Raw genomic sequence first — 12,827 nt, forward strand, 5'->3', positions numbered from 1 at the left:
TGAAGGACAAGAGGCAGGTCTGGAAGTAAGAACCTCGGGGTCGGTGGGATCTAAACGGATGCCATTGGCTCGGTGGGTGTGATCGCCATGCACGAGGGAATGGATGGGCGCCCACCTGGGTCCACAAAGACATGGTGACAATTTGCATATTAGGCTTGCACAACACCAAGCCATACGAGCCAGGGCTTGGGTGTGACACTTTTAATCCAGTGAGCTAACCAAAGTGCTTGCACAACACCAGGCCATGGGGCTAAGGCGCTCACTGTGACTCTCAATCTTTGATTTGACTCAGTACAAAGCATGCCTTTATAACATAACAAGGCATGCTATGAAAATATTTAAATGCCTAGCATCCCCTTATCCAGCTATATGATAATTGATTTAATCAACCCCTGTTGGGGGCCATCCAGCTGGCTTAAAATTCTTCACCTTCATTAATAACACAGCTGCCCTGGCCAGTTGGTTGGGTGTTATCCCAGGTACCAAAAGGTCACTGGTTGGATTCCCAGTCAGGGCACATGCCTAGGTTGCAGGTTGAATGGGAGGCAACCAATCTATGTATCTCTCTCACATAGATTTTGTTTCTCTCTCTCTCTTTTTCTCTCCATTCCTCTTTCTCCAAAATCAATAAAAGCATTAAATAAACAGCAACTGATCACATTCATGCATAAATAAATATTCACCCAAATTTCTGATTTTCCCCCCTCAGGGTACATTCTTATAAGTGGATCAAAGGGCACAAAATCATTCAAGATGCTTAACATATATTGGCAAACTATTCCCTCAAGCGTGTACCAAAGTCTTACCGAGGGTGTGGTGAGAAAAGTAAAAACTGACATTGTAATTTTGGCTTCTTTGATGACCTCTGAGGTTTAACTTGTTTTATATGGTTATTTGCCACCTGTCTTTCTTGGACTTACTCGCTCTTCCAGTTTCCTACAGGGTGTCAGCTGAGGAATTTTCTTACTGGCTCAGAAGAGCGCTTTAGAGGTAAATGAATGATAATGGCTCTTTGTCATATGCACTTAGATTTCATTTACTGCTTCCAGAAACACCGGCACTTACGTTTTTATACAGTTAAACCTGTCAAACATTTTTTAAAAGTTTCCTCCATTTATTTTAAGTTTAGAAAATCCTTGCCCTTTCTGGGATTTTTTTCTATTATTATTTTGTTTCTTTTCTATGTTTAACTTTTAAATCCATTTGGAATTTGTTTTGGTGTGCAGGGTGAGGCAAGATCGAATATCATTTTTTTCTTGCAAATGCTCAGACAACTTACCCGACGACTTTGGGGACTGAGCCCCCCCCTTCTCCACTGGACCCCGTGGCCTCTGCTTGTGTCTGTCAGGCCACAGTACACTTTGTGCCAGTTCCTGCAACAAGCCTGTGCTCCAATGTTCTCATTTCCAACAGGTTTGGAAATAGCCTTTTCCGCCCAGAGGCAATGCCACTCGGCTGCTTTGTTCTGCTCACCTGATAAATCTCTTTATACCTCTCTCTGTCATTATATATTACAAAATATCACTGTTTGCATTTCCAGTCAACCTGTTTGCTCAAATGGTCTCCTGTTCGTGTTTTATGGAGATGGTATATTCTCCCATTCTACAGAAGTTTATATGGAGTTTTCTCGAATCCCCTTTTGTAGTCTTTCACTCAGTAACCCATTTTCAAACACATTCTTCATGATATTCCCCTGCCCTTTATATATACACTAGAGGCCCAGTGCACAAAATTCGTGCATGGGTAGGTCCCTAGTGGCTGCCGGCTGCCTGCTGGGGCACCTCCCTTCCCCTGGCTGCCTGCCACTGCTGCTGCCGGCCCTGCCCCCTGTCAAACTCCCAGTGGAGGGGACAATTTGCATATTAGGCTTTTATTATATAGGATATTCATTCATGGGTCACATACTATGTGTATGTTTTCTTTGCTCATTTTTATTTAATTTTTATTATTAATTTTTAAAATATATTTTATTGATTTTTTACAGAGAGGAAGGGAGAGGAATAGAGTTAGAAACATCAATGAGAGAGAAACATCGATCAGCTGCCTCCTGCACACCCCCTACTGGGGATGTGCCCACAACCAAGGTACATGCCCTTGACCGGAATCGAACCTGGGACCCTTCAGTCCACGGGCTGGCGCTCTATCTACTGAGCCAAACCTGTTAGGGCTCTTTGCTCATTTTTAAATGAAGAAACCAAACGATGTTCCCATGGGCTCTGTCCACTGTCTACTTGGCTACTGGAGAACTTTCCTCAAATTAACCCGCACGCGCACTCCTGATCCAGTGTCACTGGGTCTTTGTGGACCCAGGTGGGCGCCCGTCCATTCCCTCGTGCATGGCAATCACACCCACCGAGCCAATGGCATCCGTTTAGATCCCACCGACCCCGAGGTTCTTACTTCCAGACCTGCCTCTTGTCCTCCATCCAAGGGCTCAGGGCCCTCAGGACACACTGTGCCAAGAGCGGCCCTTCCCCATGACCGGTTCTTGGCTTCTCCTTTGGAAACGACATTGTGCGGAATGATGCGTTCGAGACCCTCTGCAGTAAGGGGGGACCCCCCAGCTTTCCTGGCCGGAGAAGACCTGTGTCTCTGAGCCTCAGGGAGGCGTACAGACCTTTCCTGCCTTCTCCCAGCAGCTCAGGGCTTTGCTGTTTCATGAACAAAGGACGGCCAGACCACAGAGAGCTTTTTTCTGAATGCAGACCCGGGTCGGCTGAGAAATGTCTCTCAGACGGCAGTAGGTGGTTTGTCTCCATTGTGGCTTCTGTCTTTTCCTGGGTCTCCTTAATGTTTTAGGGGACACGGGAGAGGCTACATTTCAGGGGTCACCAGCTGGTTCGCCGAATTCAATGTAGAAAACCTCGGCTTATTGAAGCAGCTCTCGGAATCCCACTGCTTCTCAAAAGCCTGGTTCCTCGGAAGGCGGACCGATTCCTCTCGACCACTCAGTCCGAATGTCAGTCTCGGTTTGATCTAAGCTGCCCACCTCATTTCTCATGGCAAACACCCTGCCTGTGCGTCTTACTGTCCCCTTGCCACTGGGTGGGTAGCTCTCCGACGTGCTTCCCCTCGGGGGGGGGGGGGGGGTCTGTCCTTTAAAGGTCAAAGCTGTCTGTTTGACTCAGTCCTACATCGTCTTGTTGGTCATTTCACCTCCAGCTATGATGTTACTAAACCTTCAGATGCTCCGGGCGGGGCGTACAGGGTGGGAGAGGCCGGGGAAGTGCACAGGTGAGGAGCGTGGGTCTCCGGCCTGCTCAGCCCTCCACCCGCTGTCTTGGCAGTTTCTAGTGAACCATGTAATCTGTCTAGAAAGCAATGAGCTGCCTGGAGTAGGAAATCTCCAAAACTCCTTCCACTGTGAACACAAACTGCCTGCATGCGGACTGACAGCGTGCTCATGCCTCGGTTTTCATCGATGATTTGCCTATGTCCACAGGTGCACCTGGACACTAGGTGCTGAAAGGACCTCTACACTGTCCTTCATCCCAGAAATTATTCTCACATTTGGGGAGGGAGGGTCACAAGATGCCTGGGAGAGCTATGGCTGCTCGCCCTCCCAGGATGTAGGTACAGAACTCTGCATATAATTTTGGAGGCCTCCCTGGCCCCGGGGAGCGAGGGTAGGGTGGGGTTCTGAGCACAGAGCTGAAGCCCAGATCCTGCTCTAAGAGAAACCTTGTCATACAAACTCCAGGCTCTGCCAGCGTCTGGTCAGAGCAGAGCTTTGCCAAGTTCCCTAAGGAGACGGGCCGGAAGCTCCCCAGACTTGCAGGGCCAACCGCGTCCAGGTATCGTCCTATGGTTGCAGCTTTCTCTCGGGAGTGCTCTGTGGCTCTGAGATCGAGGGTGCCAGGGTCTCCCAGTTTGAGGGGGTCGTCTAGGTCAGTACAGCGGGCGGAAGCTCCCTCGGTGAGACCCAGAACCGAAAGGCGGGAGACCTGGAGCTGTCACCACAGCGGGGAGTCCGGGAGCGCGTTCCCAAGGCCATGTCCTCAGTCCCTGCTCCACGGGGACTGGGGGAGGTTAGGGGTCCACTTGTGCATTTGCCTTGGTACCGGTGTGACTCGGGACAGGAGCAATCTGCCCCCATTTTCTAGGCCGCCCAGGAGGTGGAACGTGGTACCCCTTGGTCTGGTCGCTTCCCCTCCATCTGTGCTTGAAACAGACGGAGCCGAACTGAACAGAGCCGGGGAGATGGAATTGAATTGAATCAGACCCGGCTCTGAGGCCGCTGCTAATACAATCACAATCATTCACCTCAGCGTGGCAGACAGAGACAAAAATGTTTGTTGGTTCTTTTTTTTTATTTTTTAAATTGGTTCTTTATTTCCTTCCCTTTGAAGTGGCTGACTCCTCAGGAGACAAAACCCGGGAGACCTGCTTCTATCACCTGTACACAAGGGGTTCAGTGCAGACACCTCAGAGGCCGGGACCCCAGGAACTTGGTCTGTGAACTCACCTGAGGGCCCCCCATGTCCTGGGGGCCTTCGCTGGGCTTTCCCGCAGGCATGTCCTGGCTGAGCATCATGCCTGATGCCTCGTTACGGGCGACAGTCCACATGCCCCATCAGTGGCAGGAGAGGAACCAGCGGTCCCACCCGGGGCTGTTCCCCCGCCTGCAGGCCCTCAGACCTGATTCTCTGAGGGACACACCTCTCAGGGGTTATTGGGGGTTCATGTGAATGAGAGACTATGAGTCTTTATCTTTGGAACATACATTCCTTGCAGAGACAGAGGAAGTTATAATGACGAGCCATTTTTCAGCCTTTCTAGCCATTCATTATACCATCGCAGTCTTTAATCTGAGAATACGAAGCTGAAGATGAACAGTAATTAAACTTAAGATGTCAAGGCTAACAGATGTTTACCTGACAAAGCCTCTGATCACCTCAACCACAGGCAAAAAGCAAAAAAAGAAAAAAAAAAATCTGGGCCATCTCATTACCTTCGGGCTCTTTGTCTTACTGGGCCCGCCTGTCACCATCTCAGACCAGCACAAGGGGATCAGGTGCACCCAACCTAGTGCGGGACTCAGTTAATTCTGCAAAGACAAGACTGGGGACTGAGTATCTCAGACGTAAAATTATTTTTAAATATGTTTTTAAAATCGATTTTAGAGAAAGAAGAAGGAGAGGGAGGGAGAGCGAAACATCGATGTGAGAGAGAAACATCAACCATCCGCCTCCTGCACGCCCCCTGCTGGGGATTGAGACCGAGAATCCAATCGGCGACCTTTTGGTGCACAGGATGACACACAACCAGCGCAGCCACACGGGCCAGGGCTTGGGTGTGACACTTTTAATCCAGTGAGCTAACCAAGGTGCTTGCACAACACCAGGCCATGGGGCTAAGGCGCTCACTGAATCAGCAGAAGTGCCAAGCAGAAGGGAGATTAACTGGCCAGTGTTCTAGGCCCCCAAGTCAAAGACGAACCACAGGATGGATGAGATGCTGGCCCCTGTGCGGCCTTACAAGGTGGGCCTGTGAGATCTAAGTGCTTTGGGGAGGACAGAGTGGAGAGGGCCCTGCTGTTCCCAGCACAATCACCCCAGTTTACAAACGAAGCAGGAGACACATCAGTTTCCTAGCTGTGGGGTGACTGGTGGTGATGACTCACAGGTAAAATGTACCTGGCTTTTCTTCTCCCTGGCTGATCGAGAGCCAGGCAGCCTGACACCCCCCCCCCCCCCCCCCCCCCCCCGGGGCAGCTGGACTTCCTCAGGAAAGCCGAGCTCCGGGGGCGAGAGGCACAGGACTGCCAGGGCCAAGCAAGCAAGCAGCCTGCGCACAAAGCTGCCCGGGGGAGAGAGTGGCTTCAGGCTCACAACGCAGGCTGCGGGCTTTGTCCAGTCCGCCCGCCCTAATCACAGGCCGGCACCTTTCCGGGGTCGTTCGGACTGTGGCCCCATTCAAAGAACTGCTTCCTGCGGGCTCGGCCATCACTAAGCCTCCTTTCCCCTGACCGTCCCGCGTGCTGCGTTTTACGGCTTCCCAACAAGAGGAGGTGATGAATGGGCCGGCGGCTGAATTGGACACATATTGCTGAATCAAAATTGTTTCTTTATCCTTGGCTGCTTTTGGACTCTGGCCAGGCCAGGAAGAGGTTCATTTGTTCGAAAGGCACTTATGAGTCACATCCAACTTTTGTACAGAAGCTCAGACCCTGCCGCTCCTCCTTAGTCATTTCATGGGCTCCAGTCCCTACCCACAAAGCCCCTTGGTGCACACCCCTGGCTCAGGGCTCATGGCTTGGGCATTACCTGTTGTTTTGTCTGCTCAGCACCCCCACCTCGAAACTCTGATGGAAGTCTGCCCGGCACCTGCTCTCGCTTCATTATTCTAGGGAAAGAAAAATGCCTGCCTTGGTTTGAAAAGGAACCCCGACTGTCTTTAATTAACCGCAAACCTTGCACTAATTACCACATGGGAGGAACGGTACAACCACTGTTCTTCTCAGCGAGGACCGTCCCCCGTGGGGAGGCTCGGGGGCAGAGCTCCGTGCGGGTGGCCCTTCCCCTCGATTCGAACGAGGGTATTTTAGAACCACCTCAGCAGCTCACAGCTCGGATTTTCTGGGTGGAAGTGCCTCGGAGCTGAGAAGCACAGAGCTGACGTCTGTCTCCCTGCTCCACGGCGACGCCATAACCAGGTCACGTGCAGACACGATAACTGGAGGCTGCTGCACAAAACACGTGACAGACAAATGCTTGGGGGCACCCGAGCGGCCTGGTGCTGGAGGGAGCCATCAGGCAGCACCGCGGCTCCCAGCGTGGTTGGATCAGAGAGGAAACGTTTCCATTGGTGAACAAATGACTCCCAAACACGGGATGTTCACGTTTTCCAACCTTTTGGTGGGGGAGCAAGAAGGGCACCCATCTGCTCTTTGTTCCACTTCCACCCCTTTAACACCTCCTCCCCGATCCAAGTTAAAAGAAAGTTTCCCAGGAAGTGGTTAAAAAAGCAGCATGTGCAAGCTTCTGAGAGGTTCCTCGCTTGGCTGACGCATTTCCTTTCCAGAAGGAGATGAAGTTCTTTGCAATAATTTCATGGCAATTAATCTTGTGCTTAAATGATAATCCTATAATTAGAAGCAATTAAAATCCTGCACCGGAATGACCTGCTCAGTCAGTGTTGCTGTCCCTGTATGCTAACGGGGTAATCTTGAAAGAGGCCCCAGAAATAATTTGTTTCTCTCTTCCTGGGGATGCAGGCATTCAAAGCCAGCTCAGCTCAAGGATGCTTCTTCCTGGCGGGAGGCACTGAAGTCCAAGTGGATGGAAGACCGAGGCCCCCGGAAAGAATCCAGGGCACCCTGGTAGCTCGGTTGGTTAGAACGTCGTTGGTTAGAACGTCGTCCTGATATGCCAAGGTTGTGGGTTTGATCCCTGGCCAGGGCACGTATAAGAATCAAGCAATAAATGCATGGATAAGTGAACCAACACATCGATGTTTCTCTCTCTCTCCCTTCCTCTCTCAAATTAACAAATAAAATTTTAAAAAATTGTAAAGAAAAAGAAAAGAATCCAGGGGCTTGGGATCCTCTTATGCAGGAGAAAGGGAAGCCACGCCACTTTGAGCTTGGATACCTGGGTAATTTAAGACGAAGGCAAACGCTGCCTTAAGGAAGTGACACCTGCGACTCTGCCCCTCACCCTCATCTTGCTGCCTCCCACGGACACCCGGTGACTAAGCGGCAGGGCGGAAACCGATGCGGGATCCGTGCACGGAGCACCGCGCAGGAATAACAACCCGGAGGAGGCACACGGCTCGTTGGTACACAGTTGACATTCAGCTCTGACAAAGCGAGGTCAGGACGAGGCACCCCGTCAGGGTGCAAGAGCGAAATGTCTCCGAGAAGAAGCAAACTTGTCTTGGTTGGCTGTGTTTCTCCGAAGGACCCCGGAAGTCACGTGGCTTCATGAATTAGGCTAAAACGGGGTCATTTAAACTTGATCCAGATATAGGGCTAAAGTGGGAAGAGCTGCCTGGACTGGGGATAGAGCAGCACAGTATAAAGCGGAGTGATTTTTTCAATGTTGTGCCTACTGGATACTTCCACCACCACCACCACCACCACCATCATCATCATTATCTGCTCAACAAACGTGTATTAGGCACACATTCAAGGTACTGGGCAGAGTACAGGGGATAAGACACGACTTCTGACCTCCAGGGGTGGAGGGAAATCAACATATAAACTAACCTAAGTGAAAGCCTGTTATAAAGAGCAGGCGGAGAAAGTGGTCATTTTGGGCGAGGCAGGAAATGTTGGGAGAGGCTGCATAAAGGTAACGAGAGCAGAACGTTGAAAAGGTACTCCTGAGGGAGCAGGGACCAGCGCGAGCAGAGGTGCGGTGTGGGGGGCACCTGCCCACGGGGAACAGCACCGGCTTTTCTTTATCATAGGAATACAGTGTCAAGGGGTGGAGGGACATGGCTGAGGAGAGTATGAGGGATAAGACTGGGGAGGCAGGCCTGGCTGGGGTGGCTCAGTGGTTGAGCATTGACCTAAGAACCAGGAGGTCACAGTTCGATTCTGGGTCAGAGCACATGCCTGGATTGCAGGCTCGTGGCCAGTAGGGGGCGTGCAGGAGGCAGCCGATCAATGATTCTTTCTCGTCATTGATGTTTCTATCTTTCTGTCTCCCTTCCTCTCTAAAATCGATAAAAATATATCTTAAAAAAAAGACTGGGGAGGCAGGCAAGGTACTGGCTGCTGGAGGGGTCCCACCGACATGTGCCACCTGATATTTGGGATGGCCAATCAAGGAAGAAGACCGAGCCAATACATCTGTTGCCAGCATTCCAGCCATCACCTGGAAGCAGGTGCGTTTGCACGGGCAACATGCACACCCTCTTCTGGTACAAGAAACTGCCACTTCTTTTTCACTTAGACTAGAGGTAGTTCCTGTTTTCTTGGCAAAGGAAGTGCTTGGGTGTTAAGCACATCCTTCGGGGGGACAATGGCTAGAGGTGGGAGCTTCCACAGACTGTGGCACTGGGAGAGCAAGGACAGGTCTGTGATGGGAAAGAACCGGGGCCAGTAAGGAAAAGCCAGAGGCGGAGGACGAGAAAGGACAACGAAGTCAAGTCACACGTCTGTCTGGCCAACACACGCCCAACCAGAGCACGTCCTGAAGGGGTACGTTTCCATCCTTGCCCGTTTAATTCTTCACGTGAAGGTAGGGGAGTTCAGCCAGATTCCCTGCTGCCATGTTATCTCCAGCGATTCCCTCAGCCTTGGGACACGCAGGCTCCGGGGGGCGGATAATGGCAGACCCTCACCCGACGGTGCCCAGGACACTGCGGTAAGGACAGGTGTCCGAGAGCCAGCACAGGGCAGCCTCAACTCCTAATCGCAGGTGGAGACGTGGAATTTCCAGCACGTTGGCAACACCCTGGGCCAGGAAAGGGAGAGGGCTGTGGACCGGCCTGTCACCCTCCCGGGGCCAGCGCCAGGAGTCAGCTGGGGAAGGGATGGGCGGGGCATGCCCGGCAGCCCTGTGATCTTGGACAGGCCAGCGGAGCTCGCCCGGCCAGTTTCCCCGGTTATAAGGGTGGTTGTGATGCAATGACAGACAGGGAAGCATCTGGTCAGGGGCCTGGTACATGGAGGGTGCTTAGCCAATGCTGGTTTCTCCTCCCGGGAGAGCGAGGCTGTCCGCTAGCAGCCGCTTCCCTGGCCTGCTCGCGCCCGTTCTCACACCCTTCCCACACCCGGCATGTGTTCTGACGGGCTGGCCTTGCGTTAGCAACCCCATTGGGAGCGCTCGCTTGGTTCACCTGGCGGCTTCCCCCCAGCTCGGAGGGACCCCTGCAGAGAGCACGTGGAGCTACGCAGTGGAAAGGGGGGGGGGGGGCGCTCCGACTTAACCTTGCCCAACTTTTTGCAGGTTTGGTTGGTTTGAAAATTTCAAAAACAGTGTTGAGAGAACAGGACCGCAACCAGCTATGTATTAGATTCACTAATTATTACCATCTTGCCACACATCTTGCCACATTTGTGTGCGTGTACACACGGCTATTTTTTTTTTTTTGGTCTTTGCTAAGATTGGAGGTCTGGGCCTTGGGGAGGTGATTAGTCATGAGGGTGTAGCCCTCAAGATGGGATTAGTGCCTTCGTAAGAGATACCAGAGAGCTTGCTTCCACTCCCTCCCTCCCTGCCAGGTGAGAACATAGCTAGAAGCCAGGAAGAGCGTTGTGGCCAGCAACCAGTGGGCGGCACCTTGATCTTGAGCTTCCCCGTCTCCAGCACTGTGAGAGGGAAACGTTAAGCCACCCAGTCTAGCGTGTTTGTTACAGCAGCCTGAACGCAGACACAGTTGCAATGGTTGTTGAGAGACGATCATTACAATATCTCTCCTTTCCTACGTGATCCCTCTCAGCATTACATTTACCATCTGTGAGGCTTCGGACAAGTGACTTAATTTCTTTGTGCCTCACTCTCCTTTTGTAGAAAGGAAGAGAAATGAGGCGAACTTCCACAGAGGTTTGGATACACGTATGTACATCTGTGCAAAGTGTCCCTGTTATGGGAAGGGCTCCATCAGTGTTGGCTGCGTGGCTGTGACTGTTATTTTTTTTTTAAAATATATTTTATTGATTTCTTACAGAGAGGAAGGGAGAGAGATAGAGAGCTAGAAACATCGATGAGAGAGAAACATCGATCAGCCGCCTCCTGCACACTCCCCACTGGGGATGTGCCCGCAACCCAGGTACATGCCCCTGACCGGAACCGAACCTGGGACCCTCCAGTCCGCAGGCCGAAGCTCTATCCACTGAGCCAAACCGGCTTCGGCTGTGACTGTTATTAAACGATTGCTGAGTTCATATTCCCAGAGCAGAGCTGTGTCTACGCAAACATCTTTAGACCAATTCTCGGGAGACACGACCTAGATTGTCGTCGTAAGCCACACTGGCTGGCTTTCATGAAAAGCCGGTGCCTACCTCCGGGAAGGGCCTGTCCCTGAGATGACTCTACGACTGTGAACCGAGGGCAGCAGTGGGGCGAGCAGCAGGGAGGCCCGAGGAGGACTTGCCTGGCCGTCCTTGCAGGATGCGACCCGACCTTTCTCTGCTACTTGGTGCCCTGTGCCCCCGGCCAGGGCACCGGCACCCTCTGTGCAGTGTCCCCGCTGCGGGCCTGCGGGGCCCACCGGAGAGACCGGAAAACTCGGCAGCGCCGGACGGTGGCTGCTTTCGTTCCAGGGCAGCCCCCAGGCCGGGTCCAGCGCTCAGGCTGTGTTTTGCTGTATTCAGAAGCACAATGAGTGGGAGCTGAGCATTTAGGAACGTTGCCTTACACTCTGGCCTTGCAGGAGCTGCGAACCGCACGGGAAGCTCTGACAGTTCGCCGTGATGGCCATTCTATTGCCAAGGGCGGTGGCTTTATAAAGCGAAGGACGAACACCCATAGGCATTCACTTTCCGCTTCTCAATCTCTTACCTCCTACTGAGATTAGTGCCTTCATAAGAAGAGATGTTTTAGGGTCATTTTCTCCTAAACTGCATGCTCCGTGCCCCCCAGACACAAGTCCAATAAGGTAGGAGCCTTAGCCACAGGGAGAGAGAAGCAGGTGTGGGGCTGAGGCGGGCAGAGCCCCCCGCCCCGCCCCCTGCATGCCTGAGATGAGTTTATTCACCATGCAGTCTGGACCGCTGGCTATATTTGGTTTGTTTCATAAGGTTATCCAGAGCCTATGAGCAATACCTCAAAGCCCTTTAATTGTCCCTGAATTCTTATCTGAGAGGACAGCTTTGGGTAGAAAATTTGCTTATTTTTCAAATAAAAAATACGAGGATGTATCCAAAGGCGAGCTTTCTCTGGAGCTCCTTCTCTCTCTTTTCCCCTTAAATAGACCCTTTTGGTCTTTTCCCCCCCCTCCCTATAGTATCTTCTGCTATTTGCAAGTCAGTAACATTAAAGTTAGTCTTTCCGTTTTTACCATCGCTTATCATTCCTACACAAATGGCCACGTGACACCTTTGCTGCTCACGTGGAGACGAGTGCCCTTGTCCGAGGAAAGGAGGTACGTGAGGGAGCCCCCCGAGCAAGGCCAGGAGGGCGACACCTGAGAGCCTAACCACAAGTCAACATGACTGGCGCGTGGAAGTACAGCAGGCATCTGAGGACATCGGACCGGTTTGGGCCAGCGAGGCTCCAGGGTCACTCAATCGAGTGTGTCGATTTGCCCAAAGTGGACGTGGGGGCCAACCAGAGGCCAAGCCAGGCTGCAGTGGAGCCCACCCAGTCACAGCCCCAGGAGGAGTGTCCTGGCCCGTGGACGGGACGGCAGCCCCGGGGCCGGGCTGTTTGTAGGAGGTGCACGTGATGTGCTCATTAGGAGCACAGGGCGTGGAGTCAAAAGGCCTTGGTTCCCAGCCTGGCTCCTTACTTCTTCGCTGACATCGCAACTTACTGAACTCTTTGTGCCTCAGTTTCCCTTTCTGGGAAATGAAGCTCCTAACCGGGTAGTCGTGAGGACTAAATAAATTAATCTACGCGGAGTTCTCAGCACGATGCCCAACGCGGGGGGAAGCATAACGCTCGGTGGCTGCTGTTGTTACTGTCACTAAGATGGACTTACCAGGTCATCTCGCCTGACGCCTCCCCTTGCCCTAGTTCTTCTCACTCACAGCATTCTGCCTGATTGCCTTCCCCGCCCCCCGTCGCCAGGGGATGCTACACTGGCCATGCTGACAGAGTACCCCCATCCACACGGCAGTGACGACTCTGAATGACATTGAGCATTTCGAATCCGCGTACAGAGCAGTCTCCTGGGAGACGCCTGATGGGGATCAGGGGCTCTGAGCGGGACCA

At 52.3% G+C, this 12,827-nt stretch overlaps 1 protein-coding gene across 2 annotated transcripts in view; it reads right to left on the reverse strand.

The window, feature by feature from the left end:
• Nucleotides 1-12,827, reverse strand: part of PRKCA (protein kinase C alpha) — a 285,771-nt gene that overhangs the window by 67,786 nt on the left and 205,158 nt on the right. The window lies entirely within an intron of this gene.

The sequence above is a fragment of the Myotis yumanensis genome, unplaced genomic scaffold, assembly GCF_028538775.1.
Source record: "Myotis yumanensis isolate MYYU_CA2020_CCGP unplaced genomic scaffold, mMyoYum1.0.hap1 SCAF_16, whole genome shotgun sequence".
NCBI classification, from domain to species: Eukaryota; Metazoa; Chordata; class Mammalia; order Chiroptera; family Vespertilionidae; genus Myotis; species Myotis yumanensis.